This window comes from Schistocerca cancellata, chromosome 11 (genome assembly GCF_023864275.1).
Source record: "Schistocerca cancellata isolate TAMUIC-IGC-003103 chromosome 11, iqSchCanc2.1, whole genome shotgun sequence".
In the NCBI taxonomy this organism is placed as follows: domain Eukaryota; kingdom Metazoa; phylum Arthropoda; class Insecta; order Orthoptera; family Acrididae; genus Schistocerca; species Schistocerca cancellata.
Window position 1 is genome coordinate 98,388,912 of NC_064636.1, and position 23,162 is coordinate 98,412,073.

General features: G+C 42.3%; 1 protein-coding gene across 1 annotated transcript in view; it reads left to right on the plus strand.

The window, feature by feature from the left end:
• Window positions 1-1,463: 1,463 nt before the first annotated feature.
• The window catches only part of LOC126108442 (ankyrin repeat domain-containing protein 65-like), a 40,749-nt gene continuing 19,050 nt past the window's right edge, over window positions 1,464-23,162 (plus strand). Inside the window, exon 1 of the mRNA XM_049913656.1 lies at window positions 1,464-1,526. The gene's annotated coding sequence lies outside the window, so the exon portion shown is untranslated. The remainder of the gene's footprint in view (window positions 1,527-23,162) is intronic.

Genomic DNA, 23,162 nt, shown 5'->3' on the forward strand with positions numbered 1-23,162 from the left:
AACAACAACTTGGCGTGTTTTGAGACGTCGGTTGGTTGTGTCGCCATACAAGTTACAGCCGTTACAAGCTCTGCGTCGCGACGACAAACGCAAAAGTGTGGCATTTTGTAAACGAGATTCTTTATGCTGTTGACAATTATAACACTTTCGCATAACACATTGTGTTAAGTGAAGAAGCGACTTTTCATGTTAGTGGCCAGGTAAACAAACACAACGTTCGAATTTGGGGCCTACAGAACCTATAAGCAGCCATTGAACATGTACGAGGTTCGCCCAAAGTCAATGTGTTTTGTGCGATATCCCGATCATCTGTTTATGGCCCATTCTTCATTGATGGAAACGCAGTTAACAGCCAGCAGTATCTCGCTATGTTACAAAACTGCTTGTTTTCGAGGCTGCACGAAGACAACTTCATTTTTCAACAAGACGGGGCACTCCCTCGTTGGAGTCGCCAAGTGCGTGAGTATCTGAATGAAACTCTACCGAACCGTTGGATTGGTCGTCAAGGAGCTGGCGACTTGGCATGTGTCACCTGGGCTCCACAGTCACTGGGTTTGATACCCTCTGACTTTTTCCTGTGAGGTTTCGTTAGAGACAACGTTTATGTTCCAACATTCCCACAGAACCTGGAGGAGTTGAAGAACCGGATGCATACCGCCATAACAACAGTGATAAATGACAAGCCAGAGTATGGAAGCAATTTGAGTATCGATGTGATAATGTTCGTGTCACTGATGGAGGACATATGAAACATCTGTAATCTGAACTTGAGAGGTTCGTAAATATGTGTGTAATGATTCATATTCGTATGTCTTAAAGTTTAATAAATATATGCAATCAAAATACGAATATTCTTTTTGAAACTCCCTGTACATGCGGTCGCAGCGCAGTAATCAAATGTTCAAACGTGTGTGAAACCTTATGGGACTTAACTGCTAAGGTCATCAGTCCCTAAGCTTACACACTACTTAACCTAAATTATCCTAAGGACAAACACTCACACCCATCTCCGAGGTAGGACTCGAACCTCCGCCGGGACCAGCCGCACAATCTGTAGCAGTAACGCCTCAGACCGCTTCGCTAATCCCGCACGGCAGCGCAGTACTCGTCTCGATAGGCGGGCGACTTGAGCCGTGTTGCAAAGCGTGTTACGTGCTAGCTTAGGTGACACCTGAACCTGCTCCGGTGGATCCAGGTATAGCGTTTACACAGTACAGCTGAGTCCAGAAGATGGTTCAGTTCCTCATCTGTCGTCAGACTCGATCCCCAGCTGGCGACGTCTAGGCAGTCCGGCCGAAGTGCAGCCGCGCCGCGCCGCCCCCCGCCCCTCTGCCGCGCAGTGCGGTCGCGGCCGTCGGCCTGCTGCTGGGGGGAGAGCTGGCAACGCCGCCCCGTGACGTCAGCGCCGGCTGCCGCTGCGGCTCTCTGCTGTGTGCGCCGCTCGCCCGCCCCAGTCCTGACAGAGAAGGCAGGCGGGCGGCAGCCAGGGGCGCAGTGGCGTCCGCTGGAGCACCCGAGAGAGACAGGTAAGGCGGCCAGCTGCACTCTGCTGGAATGTCTTAAGAGGAGCGCTGTTCGGAGCGATCTGGTTTCCTCATTCGCTAACTACTAGTGTCTGTGTGGCTGTTGTTCCGTTAAGGCTAGTGTACACTACGGCATTGCGCTTGTGTGAAACGAGTCGCACGCAGGTGGTTTTATAATACATGAGAGAAGACACGGTGACACCGGTGTTCACGTCCGTAGCTCGAGTTCTAGTGGCTACCGTTGCTACAACTGCATCACGGGGTCCCGGGTTCGATTCCCCGCTGGGTTGGGGATTATTCTTCCCTTGGGGACTGGGCGTTTGTGTCGTCTTCATCATCATATTTTATCAAAATGGCGAGATCGGACTGACTAAAGATTGGGAATTTGTACGGGCGCCGATAACCGCTCTGGTGAGCGACCCACAAACGAAACATCATCAGCAACCTGTGTTCACGTAAGTTTCATAGTTTTGTGAGTGCCGTAGTCGTGTCTAAACTGGAAGTTTCGGCAGCTGTACGAGTTGTGGTGTAGTTAATTAATGCCTCTTTCCGTGAAATCACTGCATGAGAAAAGAAATAAGAAACCTGTTTGGGTCCATGAGTGAAAAAAGATAAGACGTCAGCTCCGTTGCTCAGCGATCTTGCAGAAGCAAACTGTAATGCAAAACCCTTACAGTTATCTTATCATAGAATGCTACCAGAATAGGTTATGTTTCCCCTAAATAGTCTGTACTGCAGTGACGGAGCAAAAATATGGTAGTGTGTGAAGTAAAGACGCCGGAAGTGAAATTACAAATCACATTGTATGGTGTCCAGAACTCTCATCGTGCTAGAAGGTTCAGATGTAATAGCTAGTGACGTGTTTGCATTAACACAACATTTAACTTAGCCTTTCTCGGCACATGCTTCACTGATTTTCGAACAAAGCATGTAGCTCACTGTGTCGTGAGAAATGCATTCGGAATTCGGGTTCCCACTCTCGCTTGTATGAAGAACCAATACCACCGCTGCTAGAAACAGTTGACAAAATTGTCAGTGCTGCATACGGTAGTTTGTCAGAGAAAAGCAGCTCCTCAACAGTCTGTACCACCACAGCTAGCAGACCAGGAGCGTCTCGATAACTGAGTTAGGAACAAGGAGGGACATGAATGAAAAGCTACAACAATCATGGCAACATTGCGAAGTTCAATTACGTTTCTCAAAGAATATAAATTCATAACGATTTGTGTAACTTTTCCTCCTGTTAACAGTTTCCGTTAAAAAAGAATCTGCCAACTCAAACCAAGGGGGTTTAGTTTTGTAAAAGTGAACTGTTCCACAGCTAGATGTTTCCCATGCTTGTATTTTTCTTAATTCTTTTGTGTATCCACTCCTAATCGAATGAACTCTGCTCTACAGCTCAGACGCTGTCAACCCATTCATGCTCTAATCGCATATGATGGTCTCACGCACAACGCGGCTGCTTTTTAGTACACACCATTTAAATCCCACAAACACCTATGCCTGGCATAGGTATCCAATAAACGAACCATTTCCTTCTTTCCTCACTTCATACGCCAGTTTTACACCCTATCGCCACACCAAACTTCCAGACTCTCGTCACTAATCTCCAAACCTGGCAGAAGCCGAAAATGTTTAGTTTCACCAACGACTTGCGCAAACGCGCGCCGCGCATGCGCAGTGGGCAGTAGCGTATTTGCATGCAACCCGGTGTCGATGTGTAAATTAGGCTTTACCCAAGAGAAAGTAGCACCACTTCGAGCAAAAGAAACGGGACTTTACTGTGGTAGATTTACATCTCTAGCCTTTGATAACTTATTGATCGACATTTGTCGCCCGTTATCGCATATTTAATCTCTGAAAAACGTGAGAACAACGTTGTGAACGGAAAACGGCGTCTGATTCAGATGGCTTGTGTTCCTATGTGTCAGGTGTCTCATCCTGCGAAATTGTAGTGCCAGCCATGCCTCGATGCGACCCCGTGCGCATAGCACGCTGGTTCGTTGTCAGGACACCACTGTTACTCGTAGACAGTTAATAACAGTAATGGAACATCACATAAGCTACGTTTGTTATTTCAGCTGTAAAAGTGCATAGCTGAGCTCGACTTTGTAAGTATCTTATAATAATGAGTGATGGGCTGCATGTAATGTATTTGCACATTCTAGTTACATATTAGAATTGTACACACTTACCTGATTCTCTTCTTTCGGTACTGGGTACCCGAAGACGATCAGATGGTGGACCGAAATCGTTTGGTCCCAATAAAAACGGGAATACAACTATTTGACAATGCAATGCTTAAAATTCGTTACATACTTTGTCTTCGAAAATTTTTAACCCAAATTCGTTGTCTTTGATGGTTGTCAGCCAATCGCTACGTATAACATTGCATCGGGCGGCAAAACGACACGTTGTCTTTATTTCAACACTTCTAAAATTTTGTGGTGTTTAGGTTGTGAAGGAATGATCTGTGGCATTACTCAATATGATGGTTAGGTTGAGAGGCGAAAATTACGTTGTGAGTTCGTGATTTCACAATAAGTTTGTGTAATGTTTGTGCATTATGAAAGAGCCCTCTATATGCTGTTACTTAAGTGTTCAATTGATCATTTTCCATGATATGTCTTAATGATGGGGAACGAGTCATTGTACTTTTACATCGCAAATTGATCTGTATATAGGTTCAATTCTGAAGATTTGATAACCTTTTTACTTTTAAAAAAAATTAAATATACCGACACGAGTTGGTAATTCCTACGTTCCTTTTACGCATTACGGTAATAGAAATTCTTCTACGGAGTAGGACTTGTAAGGACAAACTTTATCACTTTGTTATCAAATTTTACTTCGCTATCTGACGTTTCATATGACTGTGTAAGTCATCAAAAGTTTTTGTCACAGCATTTTGCACCAACCTTAATGTGGGGTAGCACTACGGTCGCAGGTTCGAATCCTGCCTCGGGCATGGATGTTTGTGATGTCCTTAGGTTAGTTAGGTTTAACTAGTTCTAAGTTCTAGGGGACTATTGACCTCAGCAGTTGCGTCCCATAGTGCTCAGAGCCATTTGAACCATTTTGAATGTGGGGTAGTAAAGTTATTTTTGCTTTTCGTATAGTAATTATGTACATCATTGTTCCTTTTGAATTATAGTGGATTATTTACAAGAAAGATGCGTTACCAAGACCATTATTCTGCAGGAAATTATTGAATGAAAATATGCATAGCATGCCAAATTACTGGTATGTCTGCTGCCAAAATTTGCAATGATTCTAAGTGCAAATGTAGCTGAACTAAGTTTTGGGAGTTGCGAAGTGTTTTTTCCCAATTTAAGTTCTCATCAGTATGGATCCATAAGAATTTTGAAATTTCCTCCCTATATATTTTCTCACCATGTTACTCATCCTTGCTGTACTACCTGTAGATGTGTGAAGCTGAATATCTTCTGTCACTAGCAGAAAACCAGCCGTTAGTAATTTTGAGGAGTTCGTTTACCATTTCTTTTGTTTCCGTATGTGGGCTCGGATTAATTACGATACTAGTGTCATCTGCAAAAAGAACCAATTCTAGATGTTGTATACTCGATGGACGATCATTTACATGTATTACGAATAGTAGTGGTATAAGACTGAACCCATAAGTGATTTCTTCTCATTCAGAATTATGTCCCTGGACTATATTGCTTGAGTTACTAAGTACAGCTTTCTACATTCTTTTGCGTAGGTATATTATCCATTGGTTGCCTATACCATCAGTCCCATAAGACTTAAAATTATCTAGGAGAATACTGTGATCCACGCAGTCAAATTCCATAGAGGGATCACAGAAAATACTAATTGGCGCTGTTTTATTATGTAATGCTTGTAAAATCTGGTGAGTGAACGTGTAATTGGCATTCTCAGTAAAGGAGCCCTGTTGAAACCCAAACTGTAATTTGACAAGGATACTATTGTCACTAAGGTGAGACAATGTCATAGAATACGTCATCTTCTCAAAAATTTTTGAGAATGTCAGCCGTGAAACAGGTCGGTACTGACCGACATCCGCCTCATTAGCTTCCTCCAACAGAGGTTTAACAGCTGCACATTTCAGTCGCGCGGAAAAATGACCTGGAGTTGGTGATGCATTGCACATTTCATATAAGACTGCGCTTATTGAATGGGAAAAATTTTTAGTACTCTGTTGGAAATGCCATCAAAATCAGAAGAGTTTTTACTTTCGAGACGATGTGTAATTTTATTAATTTCAGAAGGCGAAGTTGGAATATATTCATATGATTGAATTTTATGGAAGCTATATTTTCAAGATACTGCTCTGATTTTGCTCTTTAACTGTCTGGCCCTGCCGATTTCTGTTATATATAAAAAATGATTATTAAGTACATTTGCTACCTGTGACTCATTATTTATACCCCTTCGGTTAAATGGCAATGTCTTTTTATGGCTGGTTATCCTGTCTCTCATTTCACTAAATTTCATATAGTCTTCTTTCTAACATTATGTATATGTTCTTTCATTTTTAATAATGTTACTTAGTAATTTTAAGTATCTTCTTAGCGTGCAACCACTCAGGATTCCTACTTCTTCTTGCAAAAAGATAAATTTCCCTTTCCTTTCAAAAGATACTTCGATCGTTGTAGTGATCCTTGGTTTTTTACGTGGCTGTTTAGTATCCTTTCTGATTAACTTGTGTAGAGAGCTGTTTTCAAATAATATGAATTTATCATGGAATACATTAAATTATTTGTTAGCATTTGGTTTGATATAAATTACATCCTGTGCCATCTTCTGTAAGCTATTTCTGAAACAATTTGCCCTCTAATGACTAATTATTTTAAGTGATTTCCACTGAGGAGTATCCATCCACACTTGTCACGCCTGGCAACACAGATTACACGCTTGTTGTTGTTGTGCTCTTCAGTACTAAATTGGTGATCCCTTGATGCCTCAGAACATGACCTACCAAACGATCCCTTCTTCTGGTCAAGTTGTGCCACAAACTCCTCTTCTCCCCAATCCTATTCAGTACCTCCTCATTAGTTATGTGATCTACCCATCTACACTTCAGCATTCTTCTGTAGCACCACATTTCGAAAGCTCTATTCTCTTCTTGTCCAAACTATTTATCGTCCATGTTTCACTTCCATACATGGCTACACTCCATACAAATACTTTCAGAAATGACTTCCTGATACTTAAATCTATACTCGATGTTAACAAATTTCTCTTCTTCAGAAATGCTTTCCTTGCCATTGCCAGTCTACATTTTATATCCTCTCTACTTCGACCATCATCAGTTATTTTGCTCCCCAAATAGCAAAACTCCTTTACTACTTTAAGTGTCTCATTTCCTAATCTAATACCCTCAACATCACCCGACTTAATTCGACTACATTCCATTATCCTCGTTTTGCTTTTGTTGATGTTCATCTTATATCCTCCCTTCAAGACACCATCCATTCCGTTCAACTGCTCTTCCAAGTCCTTTGCTGTCTCTGACAGAATTACAATGTCATCGGCGAACCTCAAAGTTTTTATTTCTTCATGGATTTTAATACCTACTCCGAATTTTTCTTTTGTTTCCTTTACTGCTTGCTCAATATACAGATTGAATAACATCGGGGAGAGGCTACAACCCTGTCTTACTCCCTTCCCAACCACTGCTTCCCTTTCATGTCCCTCGACTCTTATAACTGCCATCTGCTTTCTGTACAAATTGTAAATAGCCTTTCGCTTCCTGTATTTTACCCCTGCCACCTTTAGAATTTGAAAGAGAGTATTCCAGTCAACATTGTCAAAAGCTTTCTCTAAGTCTACAAATGCTAGAAACGTAGGTTTGCCTTTCCTTAATCTTTCTTCTAAGATAAGTCGTAAGGTCAGTATTGCCTCACGTGTTCCAGTATTTCTACGGAATCCAAACTGATCTTCCCCGAGGTCGGCTTCTACCAGTTTTTCCATTCGTCTGTAAAGAATTCGTGTTAGTATTTTGCAGCTGTGGCTTATTAAGCTGATTGTTCGGTAATTCTCACATCTGTCAAAACACGCTTAAAAATAGAATTAAATCACTTACCACACTTTTCCCTACACGAATTTTTGTTACTTATGGGCAGCAAGAATTAGGCCTACAGGTTAGCGCGTCAGCTGTATGATATAACGTGAAACGTTATTACCGCTTGCAACAGTAATTAAGCACTCACTCAACTGCAGTATCCGCTAAATTATCTTAATCGCAATAAAATGTAACTTCATTGTATGCAAACTGCACGTAAACAACCAACTAGTGCGAAAGATTCTATATGAAACAAATTAAGATTTACGCCGCTTTTGGGAAAGACGAACATAACAGTGAACGGACTAGCTTAAATTAAATTGTTGTAAAGAGAAATACAACAATTAAGCTGGATTCTCGGATTTAATTGTGCCATAACGTAAACAAATACATAGTTACAAACCCGACCTTACGATCTTTTTGCCTTTTGTAGACTGTGTTTCACGGTTCTGTGACGTAAAATGTTATGTGATTTGCTGATGTGAGTAAACGGATGAGGCGGCATTACAACTTTATAAACCTTGCAGCGCTTACCAGGCTCTTGCTGTACTGAAATCTGCGTGACAGGAAAGCGTGACGTCTCGTAACGCAGCGCATGTTGGGTCCGCCTGAACGGCGTCGGTTTCCGTGTGGCGTTTTGCGCAGGCAAGCTGTTGCAGTCGGGACTGTGCCTTTGTCGTATATTTCGTTGCAAAACAGCGAATGTTACTGGACACGACGCTGTCGGTTACGAAGTTGTGCCCTCGACGTTAAAATGTCACGATGAAAGTGCAGCATAAATTTCTGTGCCCCCCTGTACAGACGATAGAAACATCTTGAACCCAAAACGACCCATTCATTTCCATTGCGAGAACTGTATGAATTGACTTGGCTCTTGCTATTAGTTTCCATCAGAGGACTGAAATATGTCGGAATTATAAAATTGATACAGGCATTTGTTAAATACGTTTAAGTAGATTTTACTTAGCCAAATGCTAATCTTACGAGAAGTCAGCAGTACTAGTGATGTTAAGTCATGGTTTTTGAAACATGGGCAGCCTATGAGGTCCCGTTTCCCGACACTAGCATAAGGAAACGTACAAAATTGACTTACCTTGAAGGTATCCTTAACGTGGTGTATCAGTTAAACTGCACATTGTCGTAATATGTAAGTGTGAATGAAAAAGTATGAAATACGGCATAGTAGCTTCGCAAGCACACAGACCAGCGTACAGTGAGTCCAAGACGTAATCTAGCTGTATATTTTAAAAAAAGTAAGGTTATGGAACGTGAAATGAAGCGAATGCAAAATCTGAAGAGCCAATGCTGTGGAAACAACAGTACCTCAATAAATGTAAATGTAAATGCCGTGTGGCTGGGGCCTCCCGTCGGGTAGACGGTTCGCCTGGTGCAAGTCTTCAGAGTTGAAGCCACGTCGGCGACTTGCGTGTCGGCGGGGATGAAATGATGATTAGGACACGACAACACCCAGTCTCTTAGCGGAGAAAATCTCCGACCCAGCTGGGAATCGAACCAAGGCCGTTACGTATGAGATTCCGTCACGCTATCCACTCAGCTACCAGTGGCGGACACTTCGATAAGTGATTTTACTGAAAAACAAGTAACAGAATACGTTCGTAGCGATAATCAAGTTAATAAAATACAAAATTTCATGCAAAAGCTACTTCATAAAGTATTAGTCCACTCAATTTATATATATATCTATACAGCCTGAAAATGGGTCAACGGGAGCTTCTTTTATTAGGTATGGATGTGACTTCTAAGTCTGATAGTGCACGTATGCGGGCTGAAATGGGGTGCGACATATTGACCGTCATTAAGTTTCTGCAGCTTTTTGGGCTTGTGGCTGAGATAGTGAAATCCGGCGTGTGCAAGCAGAATATGCGAGTTGGGGGTTTGTTTTGGTTGTGTTTGTTTCTTTGTGTATGTCTGTGTGCGTGTGTGTGATTGGGGTGGCTGACCTAGTGTATAGCGCTGGAACCGTTTTGTGGTAGGTAATGTTTTTTTGGGTGTATTGTGTGCATGTTATGATGTTTGGTGGGGTTTTTATGTGTTGTAGGGTCAGTGTTATTTGCTGCATGTGTTGGTGGTTGATGAATTGGTATCGGCACTTGTGGTTGATTTATGTATCCTAGGGAAAGTACTCAATTTTAGTTTTTTGGTATCGTCAGTTGTATTTGAGCTATAGAGGTCAAGGGAAGTGTCAGATTCCAATGTGTCGTAGTTATGTATGTCTTTTGCTATCGTGAGCTGCTCTTCACCTATATAGGTCAAGGGAAGTGTCCGAGTCCAACTTCTGTTGTTTTAGGTGTTGGTTTTGTGGTATGGAGAGTTGTGGTGTGATTATAATGTTTGGAATAATTGGTTTTTATTTTATGGTTTCGACAATTGCGGTTGAGCTATGTAGGTGAAGGGAAGCGACCGATTCCTGTCGATATTGTGAGTGTAGCGGAATTTGGGAATTTTGTGGTGTTTTTATGTCGTCATTTTGTGTGGTGTGGGATCGTAGTGTGTGTATGTATTTATAATTAGTTTGTCGCCACCCAAAAACCCCCAGTTTCCCGCGCTGGTCCCGTTAGTTTCATTATATTTTTGGAGGGATATGTGTTTGTTGGTTTATATGTATTTTCGTGTCTGTTGTCGTGTTTATGCAATGACATCGTAGGCGCTGTATTGGAGACGTTGAGAATGGTCGTTACCGCCATACTGGTGACGTCATGGGTCAAAGCAGACGAGTGGAATCGGACGCTTCTGTATTCCCCTGGAAAGAATCTAGAATGGAATTTTGTCCTGTTCTTCTTGAAGAGCTTGTTTTACGTCTTCGTTGTTAGACATTTGCCTTTTGCTGATGTTCTCTTCAAGCAGTTTCCATAAGTATTCAGTGGTATTGTCTGTGTCCTGAGAAGGGATGTGTAGTTTCAGTATATTCTCTTAAGATGTATACAAGCACGTTTTGATCCATTGTACCTTCTATAAAATACAAGTTTTCACAGCCTGCAGCAACCACACCGTCAGCAAACCCTCACAATGTTTCGCAGTGTGTACAAGCTTCCTTGGCAAGATCTGTGTTTTCATACGCCACACTATTTGCCTGCCATCCAGTCTGTTCGTGCTATATTTACTTCGTCACAAAATATAAGTATTTCAGAAGTTCGCATTCTTGGATTCTTGTTCCCAAGCAAAACAGACATTTCTTCGCATTCTGTTGAAACCCAAAATGTGTTTCGAGCTATCTGGCCATTATACCTCTACTTCTGTGTTGGCAAATACTGTTTCGTCCCTCTGCTTCTAACTCCTCGGATAAATTAGCAGTTCGTCTTCAGGCCACGAGTGGCCTACCGGGACCATCCGACCGCCGTGTCATCCTCGGTGGAGGATGTGGATAGGAGGGGCGTGTGGTCAGCACACCGCTCTCCCAGTCGTCATGATGGTTTTCGGTGACCGTAGCCGCTACTGTTCGGTCGAGTAGCTCCTCAGTTGGCGTCACGAGGCTGAGTGCACCCCGAAAAATGGCAACAGCGCATGGCGGCCCGGATGGTCACCCATCCAAGTGCCGACCACGCCCGACAGCGCTTAACTTCGGTAATCTCACGGGAACTGGTGTATCGAAAAACTAGGCACGCTGATTTTAAAATTTTGATTTCCCTTGCGGTAAACCTGACACCTTCATCGGTCAGTGAGCAAGAGTGTCCGGTCGCTGGCTGGTTTCTCAATGTTTTTGTATGCAGAAGCGATCTGTTACCATCTTATCCGTCGATGTAGGTCTGCCGATTGCCTTAGCATTGCTTATGCAAGTGTGAAACGTTCTCTCTGAGTCACGGTCTTGTCACTTCCCTCGGGGTTGCGACAGCTGCGCGGAGCGACACACTGGCTGGCTCTTCACAGCAACAGGCGCACTGGCTGACACGTCCAGCGGCTCTGCACAGATGTGGCGCTGTGACGGATTTTTTTTTTACGTGCGTGCGTGCGATGCACCAATTGCGACGGATTATATGTTGCTGCTGCAATGCAATTTCTTTTATAATTTTTGTTCACCTATCTCATTACAGCGGTAGATCTTCGCACGTAAACTCCTGACTGCAGCTACTTACCAGCTCACAGAAAAGCAGTGTTGAGGAAACTGTAACTTCATAGCTACACGCCGGAGGCCGCTATAAAATTTGCTGAAAATTGTCTACGTACTTTAAAGAAATGATTCGGAAAGGGGATGACACTCGTACTTTAAACATGAAGCTCAAATTTAAACCTTCAATAGATCTTTATTGCCGTTAAGCAAGATCATCAGCCCACATTTACGAAAATTACTAAAGTTTCTGCTCACAGTTATCACCATACGTAAAACAGCCAGAACTTCTACCTTCCCGAATTCCGAAACCTATTACTTGTAACACAGTCAATGATCGGCCAATTACATCTGCACACGATGTTCAGTGGTTGTCTTTAGTAAAAGTTTATGCTCGCTATAAAATACTCAGTAAGAATATACTCAGTACCGCCACGCTATATAATTCAAAGTTCACTCGCGATTTTCGTCGAAACGAATTATCACAACACTCTAAAGTTTTCATAAACAGTTTCTGGTCACTACCAGATACCATTAACACTGGACTATAACGCCAAAGTGATCCCAAGACTTCATCTTACACGTAATGCGAAAAGTCACCGCCTCCAATCAAAGGTAGCTCGCGACTCCCCTTTCTCACTCTCCCACACTCAAAACTATATCTCCTCGCTAGGCGGCCAGCCGTCTCGCTTCTCATTGGCTGTCAGCACTTACGACCAATGAGAACTCACTTCTAGGGCGCGGCTCGCGCCAAAATCTAGCAAGCACTTCTCTAGGCTCATTGACGTCATCAAATTAAGCAACACGAAACTTGTCTAATTAAATAAACAGAAGAAAATGAAATATGAGCTTTACTCTATATCTGGAAATTTATTATGTAGTCGCGAATGTTCTGGCTGTCTTAACATAAGCATACATACTTGGACATGCAACATTCACTAGTAGGGGAACCACTAGTGGATTCGTTCCCACGTTACAGAGTTGGAACACTTGCCAGTTCCTGTAGAGAATTACATGAAAGATTTTTTAATAATGCCGAACGTCCCACATACTCCCACGCACGCATTCTCATTCACACGCACCCTAACACACAATACACATATTTACTTAGGATTCTTGAAGTTATTATTATAGAAAAGTCCCAGAGGTTTTCTGAAACTAAAAACTTTCCAAATTTGTCACAACTGAAGGTGAACTATTACATCACTGTATTTAAACTCTTGACTGTCCGAAAATTACGTTTTTTTATGGAATTTTACTAACTTCCAAAATACAACTATTTTCGATCTCAGACTTTGACATATTGTTTGTTTTCACAACAGAAGGTTGTACATCTAATATGACGTTCCTCGGGTTATTCCTTTATTAGTTATTAATATTTTTAGTTTCGTATAATAAGTGGCCAGCCAGCGTTACTCCACTGCTTTCACACGCGCAGCTGCAACAGATGGTCGTGACGTCAGTCTGCAGGACACAGCTCGTCCGTTACTGACCGTGTAATACTCTAGCGGCTTACATTGCAGCCCACATACATTGTGAAGTAAAGCTTTTAATAGACAAATGGGCGATCGCGCACTAGTTGCGACGCCACAGCCCGAGGTCACAGGAGCAGTGGTCAACCGCGTGTCGCTTCAGGGTGGCTCGTCATCACGTCCCGTGGTGAATTTTAGTTTCAGGTCTGTTGTATTAATGAGAACTGACAGTAAGATTCAGCGTAATGAGAACTGACAATGAAATTCAATGTCTCTTTTAACATTTTGAAGAGGCAAAGAATGGGGGGAAGGGAAGTATGAAAACGTATTTCTTAAAAGTGTTGCAGCCTTATGACGGCTGTTGTTTTAGAACGAAATTTAAATACACAAATTTATATTTCGTCAGTATAAGACATTATGGATACTAATGCTGCAAACTAGCTGCAATGAGGTATGTCTTTTAATATTTTTCACGACAGGTCTGTTTCAGCTTATTGCCGCTATCAATTTACCTGTGAAATAACATCAGTAAGAGTAACTGTACATAAACTGTGGCTGATTCGCATTTTCATTAGCACTGGTAATTACATCTAGTCGGAATTGACGACTATATTGCATATATAGTAGTCTTTGTCATGTCTCACAAAGTGTAATAGATCTTGTACTTACGAAACGTAAAAATAAGTTTGTCAGATATGTTGACAATTCAGTTTTGACAGTTCTTTACTATGTGTTTGCAAAATAAATAACAGCTTACCGGAGATTATTACCTATCGGTGTACTTATTTTCCTTTAAAGTTTATCTATGGTGCATGTACATTTTGTTTAACATTTGACTGTCTTTTCGTGTTCTGTTTTGTCAGTTTTCTAGATAGTATTTCTGTTTAAAATCTGTGTTCAGTTAGAATTTCGTGTGGATATTTCCTTGTAAGAATATAAATTTTCAGTTCTTCCAGAATGTTCATAGTATTTTGTGTAATATTTCTAACACAGTTTCAATTAGCTCCACTTCGTGGTGTTGAGTTTTCAGGTGGAAACTGAAGCGTGATGGATCACTGTTACCGCTTCTAGTGTGTTCTCAAAATCTGGTATTAATTTCGTGCGGTTTAGTCAATATAGAAATTGTTGCAATCGTCAGTTTTGTATATTCCAGAAGTGGCATGTTCTGAGATTTTGGTTGCACTTGAACGAAATTTCGATGTAACATTGTTGTTTGTATGCAAAGCCAGTTCTATGTTTGTGGTTTTAAATAGTGCATTTGTCTTTATTTGACATTCGTCCTGAGTTAATTGTAAGTATGTAGGTTCTATGTTTTGTTGAGCTTCCTTTGGTAAGATTTATGTTATGTATCGTGGTGAGTTTCGGTTGTGTTTTTTTGGTTGGTGTATCTGGATCAAAATCATTTTTGTAGGGTATGTAACAGTGTTTTCAGTTCCTTTTATATAGCTGGTTTTTCTGGAAGTAAATTATATTAATCGTGCCGTGGAGGAAGGCATGCTGTTCTGTTTTGGGATGCTTAGAGTTAGCATTTATTACATTATCTCTGGTGGTCGGTTTTCTGTATATGTCAAATGTGCGGCAGTTGTTGCCTTTGCTAATTTTTAGGTCAAGATAGTTTACTAAATTGTCCATTTCCAATTCCACAGTAAACTTGGTATTGGGATGGAGGATGTTCAGTAACTTCAGGATAATATTGTCTGTATTGTTTCCATCAATGAACATTAGCAAGTCATAAACATATCTATAATAGTAAACGATCTTATTAACTACTGGCCACTGTTAGCGGAAAACGTTTTCTTCTAATGTGTTGAGAAAAATGTTCACAATTGTGCCAGCTACACAATTTCCTATAGCTACTCCAATGCTTGAGTGTAGATCTTTCCATTTCATTCAGAATAATTTTTTGACAAATTCGTTTTAAGGAGATCTCTGATTTAATAAGTTTCTACAGTCGTTTTCCTCTGCCGTAATAGATTTTGCTACATAATTCATATTCTTTCCTTTACTGGTATCTTTGTATATAGGTTGGCAACGTGAAAAGGGAGAAATTTCGCATTACGTGAAATCTGGATGTCTTTTATTGCTTTTGCAAAAGTACCTGAATTTTTTGTGGTACATTTCTTGTTATATGTATACAGCTCTGTTAGTAGTTTGTTCAGTTTTTACTGATCAAATATATTGCGCTATTTATCAGATTGACAGTTGAGCTGGTATGAGTTGAATTTATGTATCTTCGGTTAAGCACATAACGTCAGTGTGCGTGGGTTCATTAAAATACGTGATTTCTTTTGGTATTCCGTTAGTATTGCATTACAACTTTTAGTACTTTTCTTTAGTCATGCTGTAATTTGTTGGTTTATTTGATAGTTCTATTATGTTGTTAGCTTCGAAAAATGTCAAAACCTTGTAGTCATTGAGGTCGATTATAACTGTAAAATTTCCTTTATCAGATTTTATTGCAGTTGCACCGTTTACTTGCAGTAACACAAAAATTCCTTAAAACACATACTCGTAATAGCCACTACAAAAGTAGCAATCGATATGGCAAGCATGTCAACTAGAAAGCAAAATGAACCGACAAAAATGGCTCTAAGCAGTATGGGACTTAACATCCAAGGTCATCAGTCCCCTAGACTTAGAACTACGGTACTTAAACCTAACTGACCTAAGGACATCACACACATCCATGCCCGTGGCAGGATTCGAACCTGCGGCCGTAGCAGCAGTAGCAGCAGCGCGGTTCCTGACTGAAGGGAATGAACTAACAGTTAATATAACAACAATTGTGGAAAAGGAATTAACGTGAAAATACAAAAGCAAACAAACACATTACCCTCAACGACATAAGTCAAAAATTACAAGCAAAAGATGCGCTGCGTAACGTCATCTGATCGTCCCATTTTGCGGCGAGCGGGCGCCCAGCCGCATCCTGAACAGGCCTTCTGCAGTCGACGACGTGTGCTACTGGAAATTAGCTTCAGAAAGTGTGGAAAGGATGCAAAACTGCGACCTGTCGCTTTTTTATGATTATTTCGTCCTCACCAGTTTCATGCAGGTTTGCTCGTCTTCTAACAGAGGGATGAGGTATGGATTTAATTCCATGTTTATTGCCGAAGTTTGCACTCTAAAGAATTTTTATTCGGTGTCTGCCCGTACAGATTTTGATTCAAAAGACCCTCTCAAGGCAAGTGCTGCGATTATTGCGTAGAAAAGGCTTGGTCCTTGAGATAGTCTTGTCAGTCTTCATTGGAGAATATTCTACAAATTTCAAGAGACATGTAGTCGACTTTGTGTCGTTTCGAGGGAACGCCAGGAGGCGGTAGTCATTATTTACAGTGTTTACAAGATAGCAAACAGTTCAAGTACCTTCCAACATTTACAATTTTTTTCAATGGTTCTGACGTTTTCTTCGTCATTGCAAATTCTGTGCGTAGCCCACCCAAGTCAGAAATGGTTTAAGTTTACACAAGTCTGAAGTTTCTTTGGCCTTCGTAACCGACTCGCCATTCTTCATTGCTGACGCCCTTCTGTCTTCTTTTCCCATCAAAATTTAGGTGGCCGTGGTATTGTGCATCTTCTCGAAGATTTTTCACTAATGAGTAAACATCAGGATGAGCTTCAGATGCTAATGTATTTCTTCCTCTTTTCCACGCTTTTGAGACGCTGTTAATGCGATGGCGCCTTCCACTGCAGCTCTACATCTCCCTTGTCAAATGTTCGTTATCGAGTCACTGGCCCACAGAATAGTTATAACACTCCTGAAGCTTTCAGTTTTCCGGCATTCTGTCCTAAATACACAACCAACCATCATTCAACATTTTCAGAGGATTTCCTAGGTATTTAAATAATGAAGCCGCTGATGGTATTACAGTGAGTCGCCTGGTAATCCAACTCCTTCCTTATCGGAGACAGAGGAATAAATTTCAGTACTGCTACGTTCATAAGGACGCCATCAGAATCCAAAGCCAGCAAAAGGTCCACATTTCGCCCTCTTTTATGAGGTACTGATCGGCATTTCTTCATCGTTCAGCAGTGACGTGTCACAAAGCTTTTGGTACGTTTGCAAGCTTAAATGTCATGCCAGTTCTCGCGATAAATCCATTACCTCTGCTCCAGATCAGCTCGGTTGGGTTCAGACTGCAGCGTTAAGGTGACAACTGCAAAACTGCAGCATTGTTGTAGTGAGCTCGGCGCCGTGAAAACTGTTGCTTGCCATTTGTCTACCAGGTTCACCAGTCTGGCTCCCGAGACATCACATCTGTCCTACAAAACGATGGGCACATTCAGAGTATTTGACTTTTCATATTCCTCGAAAAATTTTAATTGTGTAATGTATTCTTTACTTCAACAATATTTAAGAATCTTTTTTAAAATATCGACAACTAAGAATGTGTGTTTCCAAAGAAAACTAGAATTTTTCATGCGATATGTAATTGGAAACTAGATGTGCACTTTCTTGAAAAAGTTATTACGTGTGAATTAATTACCACACATTTGATGAATTTCATGTTAAAGTGATTTAGTTTTTCAAACCGAACAAAGAAAAACACTCTAAATTACGTTTTTCGATACGCCGCCCGCAAGTACACGTACCCATCAATCTATAGTTTACATCACGCATATAAATGAGCCACCTTCTTATTTTTATTAAATAGTGTTTCTCGAGAAACGTCAGAGCTGGTTTTCCTCTGTAAGCTCGTGAAAAACATTAAGAACAACTTGTTTCTCGACACTGCGTGCGTGTTTCACTAAACAGAGCGCAAGTGGCGTTTATGGAAACTGTGAGAGAACACGGTTTTTGAAATAAAATTACGTAGTTAAAGTGTGATTAAGAAAAAAACTTTGATGGCTGTTAATAGATAAGAATGTCTTAGTTTCATTGACAGTTACGTAGTAATGAGATACGTAATTCGTGCGTTGGACCCACTTCAAAGAACGGGACAGCGCCAGTGTGGGAGAGCAGAGCTGCGGCTGCCGACTGATCGTCCAGCTTGTGTTTGTTTACACCGGGTTTACTCCTATGGTGAACAAAGTATACCTGGCACAAAATAGAGATCCTAGTCAATGTAAAGTATGCTAGCGTCAAGACACAATCATTGCCTTCTCTGGCCGATAGCGATGGAAATACTATCGAAGACAGAGCTGCCAAAGCAAAGTTACTAAACACAGCCTTCCGAAATTCCTTACCCAAAGAAGACGAAGTAAATATACCAGAATTCGACCCAAGAACAGCTGCCAACATGAGCAACGTAGAAGTGAATATCGTCGGAGTAATGAAACAACTTAAATCACTTAACAAGAACAAGTTTTCTGGTCCAGACTGTACACCAATTATTTTCCTTTCAGAGTATGTTGATGCATTAGCCCCATACTTCATTATATACAACCGTTCACTAGACGAAAGATCCGTACCCAAAGACTGGAAAGTTGCACAGCTAACACCAATATTCAACAAAGGTAGTAGGAGTAATCCACTAAATTACAGGCACATATTGTTAACGTCGATATGCAGCAGGATTTTTGAACATATATTGTGTTCCAACATCATGAATTACCTCGAAGAAAACGATCTATTGACACACAGTCAACATGTGTTTAGGAAACATCGTTCCTGTGAAACACACTTTATTCACATGAAGTGTTGAGTCCTGTTGACAAGGGATTTGTAATTGATTCCGTATTACGGGATTTACTGAAGGCTTTTGACATTGTACTACACAAGTGGCTTGTAGTGAAATTGCGTGCTTATGGAATATCGTCTCAGTTATGTGACTGGATTCGTGATTTCCTGTCAGAGGGGTCACAGTTCGTAGTAATTGAAGGAAAGTCATAGAATAAAACTGAAATGATTTCTGGCTTTCCCCAAGGTAGTCTTATATGTCCTTATGTATATAAACGATTTAGGAGACAATCTGAGCAATTTTGTTAGGTTGTTAGCAGATGATGCTGTCGTTTATCGACTAATAAATCCGTCAGAAGATCAAAACAAATTGCAAAACGATTTAGAAAACATATCTGTATGGTGCGGAAATGGACCCTAATTAACGAAAAGTCTGAAGTCATCGACATAAGTGCTAAAAGGAATCCGTCAAATTTCGTTTGCACGATAAGTCAGGTCAGATCTGAACTAAATACCTATGAATTACAATTACGAACAACTTAAATTGGAAGGAACAGATACAAATAACGTGGGGAAGGCTAACCAAAGACAGCGTTTTATAGGCAGGACACCAAGAACATGAAATAGATCTACCAAAGAGACTGCCTACGATACGATTGTCGGTGCCTTTTTAGAATATTGCTGCGCCGTGTGGGATTGTTACTAGATAGAAATAACGGAGTACATCTGAAAGAAATAACTGAGTACATCTGAAAGTTAAAAGGACGACAGCGCGTTTTGTATTAGCGCGAAAAATGGGGGAGAGTGTCACTAAAATGATACATGATTTGAGGTGGACATCATTAAAAGAAAGTTTTTCGTTGCGACGGAATATTGTCGCGAAATTTCAATCACCAACTATCTCCCCCGAATGCGAAAATATTTTATTGACGCCGACCTACATAGGGAGAAACGACCATCACAATAAAATAAGGGAAATCAGAGTTGGCACGGAAAGACGTAGGTGTTCGTTTTTCCGCGCGCTGTACGAAATTGGAATAATAAATAATTGTTGTGAAGATGGGTCGATGAACTCTCTGCCAGGCACTTCAATGTGATCTGCAGAGTATCCATGTAGATGTATACAGGGCGGGTGCCAGTGGTGGACACAGAGAAACCTCAAGGAGCGGCCCTAAACATATCTTGAGCTACCTTTACTCTTACCGCAATAAAAAAGTCACATGCGAAGTTGGTTTTATTTAAACTGAGTATACACATATACAAGACAGTGCCGTCTTATGATATAAAATAAAGTTACTATTGTGGTTCTCTTTCTTAAATGATGAATTCTGTGCGCCTATTCTTCCTGGAAAATTGGATAATTACACCGTCGGTATTTATAACGCTACCCATCGAACGTTCTCTGTACAAGAAAACAATAGACTATTCGCGACTTTTGTCGACAAATGCCAGACAGAATAACGAACCTAGATCACTAGAATGGCCACGACTTTTCTCATAGGTATGTGTTGGCTATCTATGTGCCAGAGAGAAACGTATAAAATACGATGACGTGGACGCGCGTGCTACATAGGAAAGTAATCGATAACTCGATTGTCGAGTCGACTGTCGAAAAAAAAGAACGAATGGCGTACGGGCTGACTGGCGGGTGCAGCGCGGGTGCAATACGGTCTGGCGAGGACGGGGGGGGGGGGGGGGGGGGTTGGTGAGGTGGGAAGGGGGATGTCGGCGCATAGCGCGCGCCCCGTACATATATCCGCTGTCCAACATGAAAGCCAAAAAGAAGATTCTCAAAACCACCATGGAACCAGCCATCACCTATGGTTCCGAAATCTCGTCAATGGCCGCAGACACCAATATCGCAAAAGTACAGAGACTTCAAAACAAATACTTCAGAATTGCTGCTGATGCTAGCCGGTATCAATCATACACATATCTACACAGCTCACACTATACAAAAAAATCCAGAAATCATCCAAAAGAAGTCCATTAAATTCTTCCACCAATCCTCAGACTCCAACCACCTACTCATCAGGAATCTGGGACAAAATCCACCTGACCCCAGAACCAAATTCCCCATCATGACAAGTACCAGGAACTATAACGTACGCATTTAATCAAATCATACAAGCTAAAGACACCGAAATACACACACTCAGACACTAAACACAAACACACAATCATGTTTTCATCCCATCATTTCGCTACCATCATCATCAGACAAAAGGCAGGGATCACATCAGATCCGATCCTTTGAACACAGGGGTTCATTCTCCGGTGGATGTCTGCTGTTGTTTGGCCTTCGGCAGCCAAGAACAGAATAACAACGCGTTGGTCCCGTTTCGTTTGGCAACATCGACATAGTCCACGTTTTCGCATTTACCGAACGCACGCCGGAGAGACAGGAATGCCACACTGATGATGCCTTGCCTAAGTATTGGTGCTTATTTATTACACACGTGCACCGCAGTCGCGCTCCGTTACATACACGTAGCAGCAATGCGAATGGTAGGTTTTTGGTCACCCACTGTTTACGTGGAACTGCTGGAAATCGAGGTAGTGCACAGTGAGTCTGGGCCGCTTACTCACGATGATTGGAATTGTGTGTTTAACTAGGCCCTAAACTGAATTTGTGTTACCTGCTTTTACCGATACAAGAATAAAACCATCTCTACTGGGACTGCTGCGAACATGAGGTAAACATAGTGCTCAGAGCCATTTTTTTGAACATGAGGTAAAAATGACATTCTCCTACGACTGTACTAATTACACTCCTGGAAATGGAAAAAAGAACACATTGACACCGGTGTGTCAGACCCACCATACTTGCTCCGGACACTGCGAGAGGGTTGTACAAGCAATGATCACACGCACGGCACAGCGGACACACCAGGAACCGCGGTGTTGGCCGTCGAATGGCGCTAGCTGCGCAGCATTTGTGCACCGCCGCCGTCAGTGTCAGCCAGTTTGCCGTGGCATACGGAGCTCCATCGCAGTCTTTAACACTGGTAGCATGCCGCGACAGCGTGGACGTGAACCATATGTGCAGTTGACGGACTTTGAGCGAGGGCGTATAGTGGGCATGCGGGAGGCCGGGTGGACGTACCGCCGAATTGCTCAACACGTGGGGCGTGAGGTCTCCACAGTACATCGATGTTGTCGCCAGTGGTCGGCGGAAGGTGCACGTGCCCGTCGACCTGGGACCGGACCGCAGCGACGCACGGATGCACGCCAAGACCGTAGGATCCTCCGCAGTGCCGTAGGGGACCGCACCGCCACTTCCCAGCAAATTAGGGACACTGTTGCTCCTGGGGTATCGGCGAGGACCATTCGCAACCGTCTCCATGAAGCTGGGCTACGGTCCCGCACACCGTTAGGCCGTCTTCCGCTCACGCCCCAACATCGTGCAGCCCGCCTCCAGTGGTGTCGCGACAGGCGTGAATGGAGGGACGAATGGAGACGTGTCGTCTTCAGCGATGAGAGTCGCTTCTGCCTTGGTGCCAATGATGGTCGTATGCGTGTTTGGCGCCGTGCAGGTGAGCGCCACAATCAGGACTGCATACGACCGAGGCACACAGGGCCAACACCCGGCATCATGGTGTGGGGAGCGATCTCCTACACTGGCCGTACACCACTGGTGATCGTCGAGGGGACACTGAATAGTGCACAGTACATTCAAACCGTCATCGAACCCATCGTTTTACCATTCCTAGACCGGCAAGGGAACTTGCTGTTCCAACAGGACAATGCACGTCCGCATGTATCCCGTGCCACCCAACGTGCTCTAGAAGGTGTAAGTCAACTACCCTGGCCAGCAAGATCTCCGGATCTGTCCCCCATTGAGCATGTTTGGGACTGGATGAAGCGTCGTCTCACGCGGTCTGCACGTCCAGCACGAACGCTGGTCCAACTGAGGCGCCGGGTGGAAATGGCATGGCAAGCCGTTCCACAGGACTACATCCAGCATCTCTACGATCGTCTCCATGGGAGAATAGCAGCCTGCATTGCTGCGAAAGGTGGATATACACTGTACTAGTGCCGACATTGTGCATGCTCTGTTGCCTGTGTCTATGTGCCTGTGGTTCTGTCAGTGTGATCATGTGATGTATCTGACCCCAGGAATGTGTCAATAAAGTTTCCCCTTCCTGGGACAATGAATTCACGGTGTTCTTATTTCAATTTCCAGGAGTGTAGCTGCCAGTTGTTTTGACTCCTGTTCATTACATTGATTCACAAAGGGCTCGTTTCGGCAGAATTGCCATTTTCAAGTGTTCCTCTTCAGATAATTGTTGTACTATACGTACGTGTTTGTACTTCCCACCTAGTATTACATTAGATTGTGCTTACATCTATGTGGGATGTTATTGTTGTACTGTATAAGGGTCTATGCAATTTCTATGTTATATTACGTCTCTAATGCATGTTAGAGCGAGTT